This window comes from Callithrix jacchus, chromosome 3, assembly GCF_049354715.1.
Source record: "Callithrix jacchus isolate 240 chromosome 3, calJac240_pri, whole genome shotgun sequence".
NCBI lineage: Eukaryota > Metazoa > Chordata > Mammalia > Primates > Cebidae > Callithrix > Callithrix jacchus.
Window position 1 is genome coordinate 82,044,077 of NC_133504.1, and position 21,005 is coordinate 82,065,081.

A 21,005-nucleotide genomic window follows, 5' to 3' on the forward strand; every position below is an offset into this window, starting at 1 on the left:
AAATATGTAATCCACAAAAGAGTAATTTCTTAATACAGAATTCCTTAATAAAGATGTTTTTGGATTGACTGTTTTTCCCCCACGCACTATTTGGGAAACATTTGAAGAGCAGTTCTTCAGAGGTTGGTTCGTCAATATAACAGTGCTATAATCCAGAAGTTCAAATGACCTCTATAAGGAAATAAGCTGATGTTTATGAAAGTTAACTCTAATAGCTGTAGGAACAAAATGTCTATGTACCTATCAAAATAAGTTCTAGTAGATAGCCACTCATTTAAATACTTATTAAATAAAAGCAGAGGCAGCCAAAATTTCGACCTTTTAAATCTAATTGGTTTTGCCAGGGGAGTAACTATATTAGATAACAGAGACAATTCTTTGGCAGGAAATTGATATCTGATTGAAATTCAAGTTATCAGAATTATTCAACAAAGATCTAGTATTTCCCCAAGGACTATTCTTACATAATTTGTGAAACTGTGAATATAATTTCTTCAGATTCAATGTCAGTTCTTTCTTGTAGGGTAGCGAGTGTTTGCAGAACTTCACACACAGTTCTTTTTAGTGTGTTATACAGTTTCTAAAAAATAGTACTAAACTTAGAAATTTAGTATTTCTTGTGTTTTCATTTGAAAGACTAGAGAACCCTATGTCTTAGGAAACCTTGTGTAGTTTTCCTTTAAATATACAAATGAGCAGAAAACTCTATGGTCATATAAATATACAAGTTACTAACTTAAGATTCTTTTTAAAGTTCTATATGAGATTTCACTGAAATTTGAATTTTAAGAAAACTATACTGATAGTCTCATTTTTAAAGTTATTCAATATCTATCGTGTAATATTTTGCATTTCAATGGTCATTTGCCATTGTTTTCCTGTCCTACACGTAATACCCCTTCTAAGATTGCTAGATTAGCAAAAGTGATAATTAATTAAGTAATAGACAAATAGATTAATTAGTATAGGTTCATCCTATCCAGACTTGCTAAATTTGTAAAACTCTAGACTGGAGGCAATTTCTGTGGGTTGTGACCAAGGGCTTTGACTTTTATGCCACTTATCCAGGTTCAGAGGATCCTCAAAGACCTGTCAAAGGGCACTTATCTATGTGCTACTTCACTCGTCCCCAAAAATATTTATAACTCTCACCTAAATGATCTTAAGAAACTGGCTTTTAGTCACTGTAATACTTGTAATAGTCTAACTGGTATTATGCCCTTCTTTATAGTTGTTTTTCTGACAAGTAAATTTTAGATAACTTGGACACCATTAGTTTTTGTGCCCTTTGATAGCACATCCTCCAGTTCTCATTTTAGGTTTTCTGAACCTAACTGAAATAGGAAATTGATTACTCTTTACAGATTTTTAGCAGTAGTTCTGTTAATTTCTGAATACATAGTCATATTTTTGCCAGATTCTCTTTTTAGTACCTGGGCATATACTAATGAAATGACTTGTTCGATTAGATACAATTAAGAGAGAAAGGAATGAGAAAACACAAGGAAGAAGGTCCAGAAATCATTTTCTCAGCGAGATTGGATGCACAAAGTTGATTAGGTTAACATCAGACACTACCCAACTAAGCTAATAAGACATGGAAAATTGCAGATGTTTAAAAGTCAGTAATGAAATAAAACTCAGACTGTTGACCTACACATGTAAGTATGCCTATATATAGGGCCTTTAAATTATGCCTCTGGATGAAAGGGAAAAAAAATTAATAAAAATTGAAAGCCCTGTCTACATAGCTTTAGATGCTAGTGTTTAAAGAAAGCAAAAATAAACAAGGCTAGTAATATTTCAGCGTAGAGCCTCAGATGGCAATGTATTCAAGGTGCAAGATTTCAGATCACATGTTTTCAGTGTACGTAGCTTCAGACAATACTTCAAAGCAGGCAAAATGTGCCTCTTTAAACTATGCATGCAGTGTTCAAGGATCCAGTTGCTACTATGCAATATGTGGTTTGATATATCAGTGGTTACAGCTTGAGACACCCATATATAAGTAGTTTGGTGACCAATTTAGGACTCCAGTGTATACAATCTATATAACTTCAGGTGCCAGAATTTACAGAGTACTCAGAATTCATATGTCCTAGTATCCAGAATACATACCTTCATTCAAGGGTGGATGCAGCTTCACATGCTTGAATAATTCAGATCAAAAGCTTTCCCTTTGAAGAAACTGAGGCAAGAAGGAAATTTCATAAATAATATTCATATTGTATGTGTAAGTTTGGGTTTCCCGGAAAAACAGAACCAAGATGATACATATATACAAAGATATTTACTATAAGGAGTTGGATTATGTGGTTATGAAGGCTCAGAAGTCCCATGTTCTGCAGTTGGAAAGCTGGAGACACAAGAGAGACAATGGTATGGTTTTAGTTTCAGTTCAAAGGCTTGAGACTCATGAGCTCTAATGGTGTAAAGTCCAGACTGAATCTGGGACTGAGTTCAAGGAAGAAAATAATTCTATTATCAGTCTTTTAAAAACTATTTTATTGAATACTGCCCATTCGAAATAAGTTATACTATATGCCGACCAATGTATAGCACACTTTCAGTATGATTTAATACAGTTTAAAATGTTCTTCCACAATTCATAAACTTCCAATAATTAACAAAAAGAGATAATTACAATCTATTAGGCTAGAAGAACACTGAGTTCTGTGATATTTAAATTGACTCCCCTAACTTAAAGTTTTAATTTGCCTTTTTAAATTTGTTAGTTGCTGGCCCATTTATAAAAGAAATCCTGGTAATCCTTAATGAAGCCAACTTTCTGCTACATGTGGCAAGAAAAACCAAGTGTAGAGTCATAGAGAAACAGACGTCATTGCTATTATTAGGGAGGACTGGTAGACTCTGAGTACCAGCACGTCAGCAAGAAAAGAGGTGGGAAAAAAAGTTTATGCAGCCTTGACCTGAAAGGACAATATTGATCTTAATATACATTGAAAAACCCTTATACAGATATATCAGAAAATAAATACATACTGCAAAAACATACACGGTACATTTAGTGTATATTTATATAAATACAGGGCACATATAAATACTATATAAATGTATGTGCATGCACATGTGTGTATGTGTGAGTGTTAGTTACTGAAGTAACTAATCTTTGGCTGGCTCAGTGGCTCATGCTTGTAATCCCAGCACACTGGGAGGCCGAGGCAGGCAGATCACGAGGTCAGGATTTCAAGACCAGCCTGGCCAACACAGTGAAACCCTGTCTCTACTAAGAATACAAAAATCAGCCAAGCATGGTGGTGTGTGCCTGTCATCCCAGCTACTCAGGAGGCTGAGGCAGGCGAATCACTTGAACCCAGGAGGCAGAGGTTGCCGTGAGTGGAGATCATGCCACTGCACTCCAGCCTGGCCTACAGAGCTAACCTCTGTCTCAAAATAATAAACAAAAAAATAAATAAATAAGATAAAATTAAATTAAAAAAATAAAATCTTTTAAAATTTAGCTAGTAATTAGTGCCTACCTACTAAGTTTCAGGTAAACTCACTGTTGTTTAACATTTTGCTCTACACTAAGCAGTATGTGGCATGTTCTATTAGTTTCTTAGGGCTATCTTAACAAAGGACCACAGATGAGGTGGCTAAAAATAACAGAAGTTTATTGTCTCATAGTTCTGAAGTGTGAAAGCTCAAACTCAAGTTGTTAGTGGGTGTTGTTACTCTCGGACACACACTACTCTGTCTATGGAGTAGCTGTACATTCGCTACTTTACTTTCTTAGTAAACTTGCTTTTCTTTGGCACTGTGGTCTTGCCCTGAATTCTTTCTTGCGTGAAATCCAATAACCTTCTCTTCAGGTCTGGTGTGGGACCCCTTTCCTGTAACATTCCAAAGGCCATACTCCCTTGAAATCCTTACCGGTCTCTTCATATCTTCTGGTGGTTTTGCAGGCAATCTTTGCTGAGCTTTGACTTGCAGCTGCGTAACTCCAATTTTTACCTTTGTTGTCACACGGTGTTCCCCTTGCATGTCTCTTCTTTCCTCTCATGTCTGTCACCTCATAATGACACCAGTCATATTTACCTAGAGGTCCACTCTACTTCAGTATGACCTCTTCTTAAACAATTACATCTTCAGTGACTCCACTTCCACACAGAGTCACATTCTGAGCCACTGGAAGTTAGGATTTTAATATACATTTTGTGTGGGAGACACAATTCAATCCATAACACATATGTTCTCTAATTTCATTCTATTTAATCTTATAATTTAGTTTTTATTATTACTAATTTACTGATATGAAGAAGTTCTCAGTCAAATAAGATTAATGAACTTCCAACTAATAATTGGAGAAATTGATATCTGAACCTCATCTTTCTTATCACAAAGCCAGTAAGGAAATCCTTATGAAAAACAGCTAACTAAAATGTAAGACAATTAAATTGGTGCCACTAGATACAATGGAAGCAAAAGAGGTAATTAATTACTTCTGACTGGAGAGATCTTGAAAGGCTTAATATGGGTTATTAGAGTTGAGTTCAATCATAGTGGGTGGGTTGGAATTTATAGGGAAAGGAGAAATGTATAAAGGTTAGGAGGGCTTAGAAAATCATATGAAAAGATCACAGTATTTAAACCAATCGTCCTTTTCTGCCCAAGTAACAAGTCTTAGAAAACCTTGCTCAATCTCACTTAAAGAGGAAATGTATCTGTTCAAGTAGCTGAAAGTCTAGTAATAGAGCAAGATTCGCAGTTAGCTTAGCTTCAGGTCTGTGAATTCACTCCAGTTTTCCTAAGCTGTATTAGCTTCAGACAGGCTTTCATCTCAGGCTTTTTCTTTTACAGTGTCAAAATAGGTATACTCTATGTACACCAAGATTTGCCAAGAAAGAGATTCTATTCTCTCCTGGCATTATAAGAAAGAGTCCTGAGATTCTTATTTATTTCACATATGTCTATTCTTGACCCAATAACTGTATGCCATAAATGAGAATATAATTGTAAAAAAGTTAGAACAGCACATGGAACATATTTAATATTAGGTAGGTGTTAGTTGCTATTACTAGGATCTCATTCTTGATGCCACAGAGAACATTGTGTATACCTCTATCATTAGACCTAAAATATTATGTATTTTATTATTTCAGTGAGTGTTTCCTTTTCTATTCAGAATTTCTTAATAATGGCCTACCATAGCTTACTTACTTTGTATCCCCAAAGACTATCATGTTGTATACATATGTCCACTTGTTTCTTAAATGAAAGAATGCTTAGTGAATATGAAAGTGTATTGGAAGGAAATATACAATGAGACTCGATCATTTGCATAAAAATCAAATAGACTAAATTCACTGTTACATCTACCTTTTTAACTACCTGAATATTACTTTTTTAGTAGTAATTCAAAGAGTGAGAAACATTATACAATTATGTTGCTTTTGATAACTCATTAAAACTACATAGAATTCCAGGAACTCTTGGTAGTAGCATGAAATTTAATTTCTCTGTTCTTGGAATTTCAACATATTAACTAGAAAGTACTGAATATTTTCTATCTGATTCAACAAATGTTTACTAATCATTGATTATGGAAGGTACCAATTATACTGCATGATACTGGGGAGAAAGTGTTGAATCAGTCATTGTCCTAAAGATAGATATTCATAGGAAGTGTCACAATTAAATAAACATGTCATGCCCATAATGTCAAAAGATTTTATTAAGGTTCCAGAGAAGCATAAGGTCTTTGAAAACTATAAATTTTGGATATATTGTTAGGAATATAAATATTCTAGGTGACATGCTAGTCATGCTAATGTCAAGCTTCACCAAATTGATTATATTTTATCCATTGTTATTTTACAGGAATATAACCATTTGCTATCTAATTTCTACTTTCTAGAAAAGGTTTGTTATAATTTCAAATAAATTTTTTCTGTTAATCTCTGTTATTCTTCATTTACAGAAAACTTCCCACCTGGTTCTTTTTTTGAATTTCAAATTTTGATTTATTCTTTCTTGGAAGATGATTTACGAATACAAGCATTATATTTATATATGTTTAAATGCATGATGCCTTATGTTTATTTTGAAATACACACATATATGGTGCTTAGAAAAATAAACTTCTGGAGCCCATAATTACATAAATGATAAGATGTTATCTCTTATCTGCCTCATCTTCCTGAACCTATCATGCTCCTTTAAATGTGTGGAGCTTTATATTTTTAGCAGATTTGTGTCAATACTGCCTTGAAAAATTCTGCTAGTAAGACACAGTAGCACTAACTAGTCACACAATGCACTGTATGTAAAACTGTTTAACCTTTCACAATTTGCAGAGTCTTTTTCAAAAATACCTTAATATTTCTTTAATCTTGTAAAGTATTATGATTTTATAAAGGAGAAATAGGTTCCGAGAAGGTAAGTGGCTTAAGGCCACATACCCATTAAGTACACTATATCACAAACTCATGACTTTGAAATAAAAACCCAGTCTTTTTACTATGCCATGCTGAAATTGAGGGCATGGTCTATGCACAATGAACCAAATTAGAAAGCACCAATAGTTTCAGTTTTGACCAGAGAAATCCAAGTAAACAAGAGTGAAATCCAATTAAATAAACTGGCTAGTCCAAACTTGGAGTTAAAGATTTTTTTCTGATTGCATTTAGTCTTTATCTTAACCTTTGATTACTGGTGTCCTGAAATTTGTTGCCTTCCCTGCTGTCGAGAGTTAACTTTTCCTTATCTTCTGTTATTAGTTTCTAGCTGGTCCATCATAGCTCGGTATAGGCTGGTTTTGTTTTGTTTTGTTTTGAGACGGAGTTTTGCTCTTGTCCTACAGGCTGGAGTGCAGTGGCACTATCTCTGCTCACTGCAACCTCTGCCTCAAGGGTTCCAGCTATTCTCCTGCCTCAGCCTCCTGAGTAGCTGGGATTACAGGCACCTGCCATCATGCCCTGCTAAATTTTTGTATTTTTAGTAGAGACAGAGTTTCACCATTTTGGCCAGGCTGGTCTCAAACTCCTGACCTCAGGTGCTCCTCCCAAAGCCCTGGGATTACAGGTGTGAGCCACCGTGCTCGGCATATTACAGGCTATTTTGAGTCACAGGAGTTGCTCTATCAGTTGATTTGAAGGTATGTATAGCTTGTGTACAAATAAATTTTATCTTTAATTTCCTATTTTCAGCCTGGAGCAGTGGCACACTAATCTACTGCTGCATTATCCACAAACCTCCCAGTCAACTATTGTCAAGGCTCATTGCAGCAGCAAGGTCTGAAATCTCATTGAAGCTCTTCCATCAGCAAAATAATACATTGATTCTTGTTTTCTAACTCAGGTCTGCTGTTAGTATTTAATGAAGTTATTCTCTTTAAAATGTCATACTAATTCTCCTAAGGTCTTCTTATACTCAGATCTTTTCCAATAGTTGGAGATCACATAATTCAAACATCTACTTAGCTACACTGGGTTCAGGCTGAGAGCCTGTTTCTCTGTGCAACATCCTGAGTGAATCATCCACCTACACCTGGCTCAGCTACACTGACCAAGAGTAACAGTGCATCTGCACTTGTCTAAGCAAATTTCTGAGATCTTTCCAGTACTTTGTAACACATACATGCTCCTTCACACAACCGTAGGGACTGAGTCTATTTGTCTCTGTATCCTCTACAACCATTATGTGTCAAGCACGTGGCAGGTGCTCAGTAAAGGGTTCTTAATGAATGAATTCTCAGCTTTCTGCTTGAATTCACTTCTATAAGATACAAACCACCCAATTTTATTTTAGTTTTTTTTTTAACAAGTTATAAAATAGGCCCTAGCCATACCATCTGGATTAGGTATCTTAAAAAGTGTCATTCATTTAAGCATATGTACTGAGATTCTTTCTAGTTCAGGAATCATTCGGTGTTACAAAGAAAACTGGTTGGAGTAGCTGTTATACATACTCCCACTTTTACCTGAGAGGCAGAAACAGGGGTTAAAGGTACTTACTGCAATAATATGCGTATAGTTGACCCTATTGTATTGCACATTTAAAATGGTTAAGATAATTAATTTCATATATTTACTACAATAATAAAAAGCCTTAAAAATTGTGCTCACTTCGGCAGCACATATATTAAAAAAAAAAATTTACTAGACATGCTGAAGATCCAGAACAACTATTGGAAAAACAAAAACACAGAAAGCCCACACAGTGCCTTTGGAAACTCATTCTTAGAATATAATAAAACCAGCAGCTTAGCTACTCAAATCTGTACAACAGTCATCTCTCACAGAAATAACCTCTGGTTATTAAGTTCAAGCTTCTCACAGAATTTACACAGCTGGTCATGATCTGGCCTCTATTTTCTTATGGCCAACCATCAAGAAGTCAGTATTCTTTGAACAGACAATTTCTTCATAACTTAGGGCTTTGCAAATTGTACTCTCTGCCTCAAACACCATTTTCTTCTGGATACCTCTTATTTATCCTTCAATGTTCAGTTTACATATCATTTCTTTAGGGAGACTTTCTTTAAATTCCCTAATGTGTTTTGAGCTTCTGGCTATCTCTCTCTGCATCCAACCATACACACTCTTATAGTATAGAAGTCTGGCTTTTTACTTTGTAGCATGTAATACATTTGTATGTAATTATGTAATATTAATCCCTCCTATAAGACTGAAACTTACATGGGGTAGGAAGTATTTCTATTGCTAACCCCTTGTATTACCAGGACCCCAATATCTTATATAGAGCAGGTAGTTAATACTTCCTTTCTGGGTAAGGAAAGTCTTTTAAAAGATATTTACCCTACAAATTTATCTTAATAGATTTCTCAAAAAAAAAGCAAGTGAAGAGGCACAGAAAATTTGTAAGCTTGGTGCTGGAGACAGTGGCTGAAGGGCCCGAGATGAAAGAAGTTTAGGGCTGGATAAGTGAGTAAGCAAGAATAGAGAAATGAGGACACTATAGGATGCTCACTTAATGAGGTTTCCCCTCCATTTTTCTACCCCACTCCCAACAAATCATTAAACAATAACTTACAAATTTATTTCATTAAAGAATTAGGTAAACCTCATAATACATGGTCAAAGCCAAGAGAATTTTGTACAGTCAGAATGTGTTCAACAAACAGTCACAATTTAACTGGATTAGATTTCAACAAAGAGATGATTGTGCTCCTCCAAATAACCTTCATTTAGGAAGATGACATTCCTCCAATATGTGGAAAGACAATAAATGCACTTTCTTCTCTCTGCCACTAAGGAAGAAATTCTCCCTCTGAAGGGACCAACATTATTTCTATTTTGCTGCTCTTTTCCCTTTCCCTTTCTTTGGTTTCCCCTTTCCATGAAGCTTCTTTAGTCGTTTTTGCTCATCCTTAAAATCTCGATGCTCATCTCTGTAGAGTCCAAGAAATCGGAGAGTTCCTGTGAGTGCAGTGTTAAGTGTTGTGATCTGGATACCAGTCATAAATCTCCTTTTTCTTGACCAAGGGCGGTTCACTAAACAGTTTCACTACTTTCATAGCCTTGGAATCAGTAGGCCTGGTGACTTCACCAAATAGCTGGGCACTGAGATGAGACATGAGCAGAGTATTCCAAAAGAGAACACATTTCTTGAGTGACAAGGGGCTAGACTTCGTGGACCTGAGCTTCCTCATGTAGGCGCCCTCATCCCGGAAAGCCCACAGCCTACTCGGCTTCTAGCTTGTGCTGGCAATTATTGCCGCCACCTGCTTCTTATAACAAACACACATAAAAAAGAAACATATGCTAACAGATAAAACATGTAATCAGATATTTAATTATCACTATTCCTTCAAGTCATCCTCTTTAACAAGTCACTTTTTTGGTCATTATCTTATTTTTTTTTTACTTCAATATGAAAATGACAAATATTAACTTTTCACTGATTGGTTCTCTTCTCTGTTAATCCAATTAACAGATTTTCTTTTAATTTGAAATTTAACATTGAATTTTTAAAAAAAATTTGTGAGCATATAAATTATTTACCAGAAATCTCTTTCTGTCAGGTATTGTACTCTTCAGACAGCAACATTTAGGGAAATCCTTCTTCTTGAAACCTTCAGTTTAGGCCTGACAGTTTTCTTTTGAAATAGTGGCAGCATTGAGTTTTCAGCACTCATTATCGTCTTTTATATGCACATAATGTAATTAAATGCAGATGTTACTTCAAAATTGATTGATAACTGAGAAATTTATTGGGTGTTTTGCTTTTATGAAATACAAATTCATTAAGATTTTAGTAGAGAAGATATAGCAGAAAGGAATAAACCACCATCAGGCCTGGTAACTTTTTTCTTTTTTTTTTTTTGGTCTTCATTTACACTGAATATCTCTTTATCAAGTTCCAAATGTTATGCTGCTCTTTTTAAGATCTAGCTCAAATATAGACAAATCACCTTTACTTGGTTCTTTTAAAATTTAAATCTCACAAGCTTTTGAAAATGTTATAAAATTTTAAAACGAGTTAAAAAGCATTAAAAAGTTTTACAAAGGCATTTTTTTGTGTCCTACATATCTCATTTCATGTCCTTGACTCAAAATATCAGCTGTTTCTTCACATCAGTGAATGGGTATCATTTCAGTGAAAATGTACCAGGCTTCCTTCAGTTGAAATGCTGAATACTCATATTTTATTAAGAGAGGATCTTCTGTTTACCAACTTGAACATTTTAAAATCGAATTTAGAGCATCTAGTTTCAACTTTCACTGCTACTTTAGCACCATTTGGAACTCTTTCAAAATTTTGCTGTATGATCTAAAGAACTTTATCTTTAAATAAATTAATTGAAATGTTAGTTGTGTAATAATACTTGATATCCTCTTCTGGGTGAAATAAGCCAAAGTACAGAAAAACAAATACCACATTATCTTACTTATAGGTAAAGTGTAAACATACTGATTTCATAGAAGAAGAGAGTAGAATGGTGGTTACCAGAGACTGAGGTGGCGGAGCTGGGGAGATACTGGTAGAAGAATACACAATTTCAATTAGCATAAAGGAAAAAGTTCAAGAGATCTATTATTCAGCACAGTGATTATAGTTAATAATAATGTATTATATTCTTGAAAATTTATAATAGAGAAGATTTGAAGCATTTTTGACCCCAGAAATGTTTGTTAGGCAATACACATGTTACTTAGCTCAATTTAGCCATTTCACAGTGTGTACACATTTCAAAACATCATGTTGTAGACCATAAATTTATATAATTTTTGTCAGTTTAAAATACATTTTTAAAAATTAAAAGTCACAAATAACAGGAATTTCCTATGTACATGGCAGGATAACTTTCTTATGCCTAATAGAAATGTGAATAAATTACAGTAATAGTTGTCCAGGTATTTTAATGTGAGAGGGGCCAGAGAAATACTCAAGATGATAAAAGAAATTTTAATTTACTAAAATGCACAAAGAAAAGCACAAAGCAATTTGGAAACAATAAACAATTTCATTATTAATGCTAGTTAGCTTTGAAAACAGATATTATTGAGTTGCTTGTTATTATGATGATACCTGTAGCCATATTTTGAATTTTTACACATAACATACAATATGGTTGAACAATCTTGCAACAATAAAAATAAATTCGTCTATCAATCACCTGAAAGTTTATTTATATAACATGTCTGCAGTATTCTTGAAAAATTTTCAAATACATGGAGGGCTTACACCAAACTATTTTCATTAATTCTAGATATGTAAAAAATACTAAAATTTATGTTTCACTTCAGTCAGTATCAAGCTTTCTTTCAGAAATGCAGAAGTGGAAGGAGTATTACAACTGTGCCTTATCAGATGACTTTTCTGGAATCCTGTTTATGAACTTCGTATTTCAAGGATGATCTACACAATCACAAGTTGCCAGAAGGACTTCATTATTCTGTAACTATATATTTATTTTCATAGGTTCTCTGTCCCCCTTTATAAACTGTAAAATGAGGCTTAAGACTTAGTAGGGCTGGGCACAGTGGTTCAAGCTTATAATTTCAGTGCTTTGAGAGGCTAAGGCTGGACGATTACTTGAGCCCAGGTGACCAGCTTCAGCAACGCATTGAAATCGTGTATTTACAAAAAAATTTTTAAAAAGAAAATAGCCATGCATGGTGGCTTGCACCTAGAGTTCCAGCTACTCCAGAGTCTAAGAAGGGAAGATCACTGGAGCCCAGCAGTTTGAGGCTGTATGAGCCATAATCGCTCCACTGCACTTCAGTATGGGCGACAAGACTATGTATCAAACCAACAATACTAAATACGAGTATAGATTTATTCACAAACAAGTGGTAGAATTTAGCTATTTAGTCCCTAAAACCAAGACATGTTAGTAAAAAGATTAAAAAAAAATAGAAAAGGTAGAATAATATACAGCACTTAAAAAGTTTCACATTCAATCACATTTCTGTTATACTGGTCGTGTACTTAAAATTTCTATTGTTGAGGGAATTTAAAGAATCCAGGCTATCAGCGATACTGTAAGAATGGCCTAGGGAGATCAGTACATTGAATGTTGGCAAGAGTTACCTCATTTGTTTGCACATAGAGACGAAGTGGCAGATGAACAGAGATAGGTCTGTATCAGAGGACTTCTTAAAAGTCACTCTAACTCTAGCCATCCTATGCTGATTCAAAGTCCTTTTCTATTAGTTTGTTCTCATGCTACTAATAAAGACATACTAGAGACTGAGCAATTTTTAAAGGAAAGAGGTTTAAGTGACTTACAGTTCAGCATGGATGGAGAGGCCCCAAGAAACTTGCAGTCATGGTGGAAGTGGAAGCAAACATGTCCTTCACATGATGGCAGGAAGGAGAAAAATGAGAGCTGAACTAAGGGAGAAGCTCCTTAAAGAAACATCAGATCACATGAGAACTTACTATCGTCAGAACAGCATGAAAGAAACCACTTTCATTATCCAATTACCTCCCACCGGATCCCTCTCACCACACATGGGGATTATGGCAACTACAATTCAAGATGAGATTTGGGCGGGGACACAGCCAAACCATATACTGTACAACATAAATACGAATATCCTCCCACTCCTGGCCTGATGGTTTTGTATTCCTCTCCTCAAAGGACTTTTCCTTTGCCCATATTTGAGCTTCTCACTTTCATGTATGCATCCTGAACCTTGTCCCCACAAATTCTTGCAATTCTTCCTGTATTAGTTTCCTGTTGCTGTTACAACAAATTACCACAAACTAAGTGGCTTAAAAAAATTCATATGCATTGCCTTATAATTTTGAAATATAAAAGTGGAATTCACTGAACCTAAATAGAGGTGTCAGTGGGGTTGCATTTCTTTTGGAAGCTCTAAGGAAGAATCTGTTGCACTTTCAAACTGCTAGATGCTACCTGCTTTCCTTCACTTATGGCCTTCCTCATGAATCTTAAAAGCCAGTAGGAACAGATTAAGTCCTTCTCCCCTCAATTCATTGTGACCCTCTTTTATGTCTCCCTCTTTCACTTACAAGGACCTATGTGATTACATCAGGGTCACCTAGATAATCCAGGATAATCTTACAATTGCAAATTTAACCGATTACCATTTATTCCCACCTGTAACTTGAATTCCCTTTTGCCATGTAAGGTATACACAAGTTCTAAAAATTAAAATGTGGACAACCTTGGGGACCATTGCTCTACCTACCACACCTCAGTATTCTCAGTTTTGAACATCTTATTCTTTGACCAACACCTCCTTTTCCCAAAATACCAGGAATGTCCTTTCTACATGGCATGAAGACTTTCTTATAAGTAATATAAATGTGAATAATTACAGTAATAGTCGTCCAGTTATTTTACTAGTGAAAGGTGCTAGAAAAACACTCAATGTGGGAAAAGAAATTTTAATTGACTAAAAAACACAAAGCAAAGCAGAAAGCAATAAATCTCATTTATTCTAGCATCTCAACTTCAATATTTTGATCCATTACGACCCAAGAATTGATGTTGAAAACGTTTCACTATCTCCCATCTCCCCCAAGTCTTCATGCCCCACCTTAATTGGAAGTCCAATAATTGTAATCACCCCTGATAAATATAAATTCCATATTTGTCCTCTTCTTAATTATAAAATTTTGAAAAAAAATGCCAACTTTTCTTTAATTTTTATCTGCTTTAATGCAGCTGAAAGTAGCAGGTAAAAATTTTCAGAGTATACTTTACATTCATGGTTAATACCTACATTTTTTTCACTTATTTACTACACGTTTCTCTCAGATTTTTTTTTTAATTTTTTTCATCTCTTCAAATGTTAAATAGTTGATCTTCATCTTTCCTTTCAACCTTGTCTCTTGCTTCACCCAGAAAATCAAAGACCTCAGAAAGACCGTACATAAGCTCACATCATCTTATTTACTATCTACTGTCTCCATATATACTCCCTTCCTTTCTATTACTTTAGAATAACTGTCTGTGCTGCTATCAAAAACTAAGTTATTTAATTAATAAATTTCTCCCTTCTCTCTTACTCAAGGACATTATTTCATTAGTTCACCATATCTCTTCTCTATCATGATTTCTCTTTTTCACTGGACCTTTTCTGCCGGACTACAAATATGTTGTTATTAGTCTAATCTTATAATAATAAAATCTTCTATTATTTAATACTCTATTGTTGTTTTCTTTATCAGAAAATCTTGTCAAATGTATTATCTGTCCTCATTGTTTCAAATATCTCTTCTATTCTTTTAAATTCACTCAAAATGAAATTGTCACTATATTCCACCAGAAAATTATTTCTTTTTATTTTATTAATCTTTTAAATTTTGATTGGTGTAGGTTTAGGGAATACAAGTGCAGTTTTGTTAAATATATTGCATAGTGGTTAAGTATGGTTTTCAGTGTCTTCATTACCCAAATAGTGAACAGTGTACCCAATAGGTAATTTCTCATCACTTACTTATTTTTACCCTACCACTTTGGAGTCTTTTATGTCTATTATACCACTCTGTTTGTCTGTGTGTTTATAGTTAGATGTGTAGTTTGCAAATATTTTCTCCCATTCTGCAATTATCAGTTCACACTGTTTATTTATTTATTGTGCAAAGCTTTTTAGTTTAAGTCCCATTGACAATTTTGTTTTTTTGTTTTTTTTAATTTCCTTTTAAGTTCTTGGCCATCAACTTTTCCCTGTGTCAATGTCTAGTAGAGTTTTTTGTTGTTGTTGTTGTTTACTTCTAGAAATTTACAGATTTGGGTCTTATATTTAAGTCTTGTATCCATCTTGAGTTGATATATAGTGAAGGATAAGGGTTCAGTTTCATTCTTTTGCATATGGCTATCCAATTTTCTCAGAATCGTTAATTGAATAAGGGATTCCTTCTCCGGTGTATGTTTTTGTTAACTTTGCAAAGACCAGTTTGTTGTAGGAAAATGGCTTTATTTCTGGATTCTCTATTCTGGAACAAAATAGATTTCTATTACAGAATATCTTTATTCTGGAAGAAAATAGATTTCTGTTCCAGAATAGATTTCTTTGTCTTTTTATACCAGTATCATGATGTTGTGATTACAATAGCCTTGTGATGTACTTTGAGTCAGGTAATGTCATGTCTCCAGGTTTCATCTTTTTTGCAGAGGATTCCTTTGGGTATTTGGGCTCTTTTTAGTTCCATATGAATTTTAGAATTGTTTTTCTCTAATTCTATGAAACAAACACATTGGTAATTTGATAGAAATTCTACTAAACCTGTAGATTGCTTTGGGCAGTATGGCCATTGTATTGATATTGATTTATGAATTCTATGAGCATGGGATGTTTTTAACTCTGTTTGTGTCTCCTACAATTTCTTTCATCTGTGTTTTGTAGTAGTCCTCATAGAGATATTTTACTTCCTTGGCAAATGTGTTCCTGGATTTTTTTTTCTTTTGTAGCTATTTTAACTTAGATTGGTTCTCAGCTTGTTCATTATTAATATATAGAAACACTACTAACATTCATTTGTTGCTTTGCATCCTGAAACTTTACTAAAGGCATTTATCAAGTCTAAGAGTATCTTAAAAGAACTTGTAGCGTTTTGTTTGTTTGTTTGTTTGTTTTCTTGTGACAGGGTCTCATTCTGTCTTCCAGGCTGGAGTGCACTGATGCAATCTCAGCTCACTGCAACCTCCAACTCCCGGGTTCAAATGATTCTCCTGTCTCAGACTTCCTGGTAGCCGGGATTACAGGCTCGTGCCACCACACTCAGCTAATTTTTTTTTTTGACTTTTAGTACAGACAAGTTTTCACCATGTTGACCAGCCTGGTGTCAAACTCCTGACCTCAAGTGATCCACCCGCTTCAGCCTCCCAAAGTTCTGGAATTACAATTGTAGGGTTTTTAAGATATCAATCAGATCATGAAATATCATATTTAGATTATAGAAATGATTTTAATTTCTCCTTTCAAATTTGGGTACCTTTTATTTCTTTTTCTCACTTTATTGCTCCAGCTGCATCATACAGTACTATGTTGAATAGGAGTCATGAGAGTAGGCATACTTATCTTGTTCCAGTTTTTAGGAGGAATGCTTTCAATTTTTTCCCATTCTGTATAATTTTGGCTGTGGGTTTGTTGCATATGGCTTTTAGTATTTTGAGGTATGTTCGTTCAATGCCTAGCTGGTTGAGAATTTTTAACATGTTGTATTGCTAAATTTGATCAGATTATTTTTCTGCATCTATTGAGATGATCATATGGATTTTGCATTTAATTTCATTTAGGTGGTGAATCATATTTATTGATTTGTTTATGTTGAAAAAGCCCTGCATCACTGGAGTAAAACCCACTTGATTGTGATGTTGAATTTGGTTTACTAGTATTTTATTTTATTTTTGCGCCTATGTTTATTAGGGATATCATCCTGTAGTTTTCTTTTTGTGTTGTGTTCTTTGACTTTGGTATCAGGGTGATGATTGACATTGTAGAATGAGTTAGGGAGAATTCTGTCTTCCTTGATTTTTTGGAAAAGTTTTATTAGGATTGGAGCTAGTTCTTTGTATTTCTGGCAAAATTCTGCCTGAATCCATCTGATCCTGCACTTTTTTTGTTATAGAATTTTAAAATTTCTGATTCAATCTTACTATTAATCAGTTCAAAATTTCTCTTTCTTCCTGGTTCAACATTGAGAGGTTATATATTTCCAGGCGTTTACTCATTTCCTTAGGCTTTCTAGTTTTTGAATGCAGAGTTGTTCAGCAGTCTATGATGATCTTTAATATTTTTGGGATATCAGTTATAATATCTCATTTTTCATTTTTGATGGTGCTTGAATCTTCTCTCCTTTAGTCTTGGTTAAGCTAGCTTGCTGTCTATCAGTTTTGTTAATCCTTTCAAAGAACAAATTTATGGGGCTTTTGATTCCTTGTGGGTTTTTTTTTTAATGTATGTGTGTTTATTTATTTTTGTGTCTCAATTCTACTTTTTTCTGTTCTAATTTTTATTTCTTTTCTTCTACCAGCTGTAGGCTTAATTTGTTCTGATTTTTCTTTCTTTTTCTTTCAGTTTGTAACATGTTTTATTGAATATTTTAAGCCTACTGTTGAGACCTATTAGTCAGTAAAAAATATTCACTTGTTATTGGTCTACTCAGGTTTTTTAACTTTTCATGATTCAGTCTTGGTAGATTGTATGTTTCTGGGAATTTATTCATTTCTTCTGTGTTGTCTAATTGGTTGATATATAATTATTCATGGTAGTCTTTTACAATCCTTTGTGTTAGTTCTAATGTCTCCTCTTTCATTTCTGATTTTATTTATTTTAGTTTCTTCAATTTTGTTGACTGGCTAAAGATTTAGCAGTTTTGTTTGTCGTTTAAAACAACCAACTCTTAGTTTCATTGATATTTTCTGATTCCTTTTTATTTGATTTATTTCTGTTCTACTCTATTATTTCTTCTGCTAACTTTGGGCTTAATTTGCTCTTCTTTTTAAGTTTCTGAATATATAAAGTTAGGTTGTTTATTTATAATCTTTATTTTCTTCACATAGGCATTTATCACCATAAATTTCTCTCTTAAAATTGCTTTCGTTGCATTCCATAAGCTTTGGTATGCTGTGTTTCTATATTTGTGTGTCTCAATATGTTTTATTTTTAAAGGAAGACATTTATGTGGCCAACAAACATATGAAAAAAATGCTCATAACTGCTGTTCATTAGAGAAATGCAAATTAAAATGACATTGAGATACCTTCTCATGCCAGTTTGAATGGCAATCATTAAAAAATCTGGAGACAACAGATACTGGAGAAGATGTGGAGAAATAGGAGCAGCTTTACACTGTTGGTGGGATTGTAAGTTAATTCAATCACTGTGGAAGACACTGTGGTGATTCCTCAAGGATCTAGAAATAGAAATACTGTTTGACCCAGAAATCCCATTACTGGCTATATACCCAAAGGGTTATAGATTGTACTATTGTAAAGACACATACACATCTTGCAAATTCATGTTCATTGTGGCACTGTTTACAATAGCGAGAACATGGATCCAACCCAAATGGCCATCAATAATAGACTGAATAAAGAAAATGTAGCACATATACACCATGGAATACTATGCAGCCATAAAAAAGGATGATTTCATGTCCTTTGCAGGGTCATGGATGAATCTGGAAACCATCATTCTCAACTAACTGATACAAGAACAGAAAACCAAACACTACAAGTTCTTACTCATAGGTGAGTGTTGACCAATGAGAATGCAGGGACACAGGGAGGGGAAGATCACACACTGGGCTCTGTTGGGGGCTGGGGAGGCTAGGGGACAGATAGCAGGGTGGGTTGGGGTGGGACAACATTGGGAAAAATGCCTAATATGGGTTACAGAGGGATGGAGGCAGCAAACAATCATGGCTTGTGTGTACCTATGCAAAATTCCTGCAAGTTCTGCACATGTACCCCAGAACTTAAAGTATAATAATAGAAAAAAAGCTGTCACAAAAGACAAAGAAGGTCATTATATGGTGATAAAGGCATCAATTCATCAAGAGGCTATACTAATTATAAATAAATGTTCCTGCTTTCCTAGTTACTTGGTGTGCAATGTTAGTTTGGTAATTTACAATTTTGTATCTTTTTGATGTAAGCATTTAGTATTATAAATTTCCCTCTTAAACTGCTTTTGCCATATCCAGCTGTCTTATTATGATATGTCTCTATTGTCTCTTATTTTTAGTGTTTCTATCTTGTTTGTTATTCTCCCAAAAATCAAGCAAGAGAAAGTTGCTTTTTTTTAAATTTCTATATATTTGTGTATTCTGAGGCTTCCTTATAGTGTTATTCCTAGTTTTTTATTATTTTTATTTTTTTATTTTACACTGTTATCCAAGACAACAGGTGAAATTATTTATTTAAAAAAAAAATTTATTGGGACTTGTTTTGTATCCTAATATATGGTATACTTTGGAAAATGATTCATGAGTTGATGAGAAGAATGCATATTCTATGATTGTTGGGCAGAATATTGTGTAAATATCTGTTAGTTTCATTGGTGTAGAGCTCTACTGAAGTCCAATGTTTCTTTACTAATTTTTTGTTTCTATGACCTCTCCAGTGTTTTCAAAAAATGTTGAAGTCTCTCATCCCACTGTACTGAAGTCTACCTCTTTTCTAAGGTCCAGTAATGCTTGTTTTACTAATCTGTTATTCTAGTATTGAGTGAATATATATTTGGAATTGTTATATCTTGTTGAATTGATAGCTTTATTTTATACAATGACCTTCTTTGTCTTTTTTACTGTTATTAATTTAAAGCTTGTTTTAACATATAAAACTATAACTACTTCTCACTTTTGATTTTTGTTTATGTAAAACATCTTTTTCCAAACCCTTTACCTTGAGTCTGTAACTGTCTTTACTAGTTAGGTAAGTTTTGTGCCAGCAACATGTAATTACATTCTGTTTTTTAAATCTATATTGCCAATGAATATCTTTTAAGTGGACCATTTAGTCAATTTATATTCAATGTTAATATTGATGTTTTACTCCTATCATAATGTTAATATTTTCCTTGTTGCTTTACAGTCTCAATTATGTAATTTTTTTAAGAGTTGTGAGTTTTCTACTTTTGTATGTCTTTATGATGGTGAGTATGGCTCTTGTTTCCACATTTACAACTTTTTTGAGCATTTCTCATAGGTTTTACATAGAGATGTAAAATTTCCTTAGTGTTTGCTTGTCTGAAAGACTTATTTCTCCATTTATGAAGCTTAGTTTAGCAGGATACAAAATTCATGGCTGACATTTTTTTTTTTTCTTTAAGAGGTCTGAAAATTGGCCTTCAATAACTTCTGGCTGATAAGATTTCTGCTGAAAAAAATGCACAGTTAGTCTGATGATATTTTCTTTACAGGTGATTAGATGCTTCTCTCTTGCTAATTTTAGGAATATTTTACTCATGTTGGTTTTAGATATTTGTGTTAGTCTGTTTTTATGCTGCTAATAAAGACATCCCTGAGGCTGGGTGACTTATAGAAAAAAAAGAGGTTTTGGACTTACAGTTCCACATGGCTGGGGAAGCCTCACAATCATGGCGGATGGCAAGAAGGAGCAAGTCACGTCTTCCATGGATGGTGGCAGGCAAAGAGAGAGGACTTATGTAGAGAATTCTACCTTATAAAATCATCAGATCTCATGAAGCTTATTCACTATGACAAGAACAGCATGGGAAAGACCTGCTCCCATGATTCAATTGCCTCCTACTGAGTTCCTCCCACAACATGTGGGAATTCAAGGTGAGATTTGGGTGGGAACACAGCCAAACCATATCAGTATTCTAATGACTACATATATTGTTGAAATTCATCTTGCAATGTATCTTCCTGAAATTCTTTGACCTTCTACATCTAGATGTTCTAATTTCTAACAAGACTTGGGAAGTTTTCTTTAAATATTACCTCAAATAAGTTATCTAAACTTTTACTGTTTTCCTTTTCTCCTTCTGGAATATCTATAATGTATAGGTTTAAACATTTTACATAATCCCATATATCTCAAAAACTGTATTTTTTAAAATCCCTTTTACTTT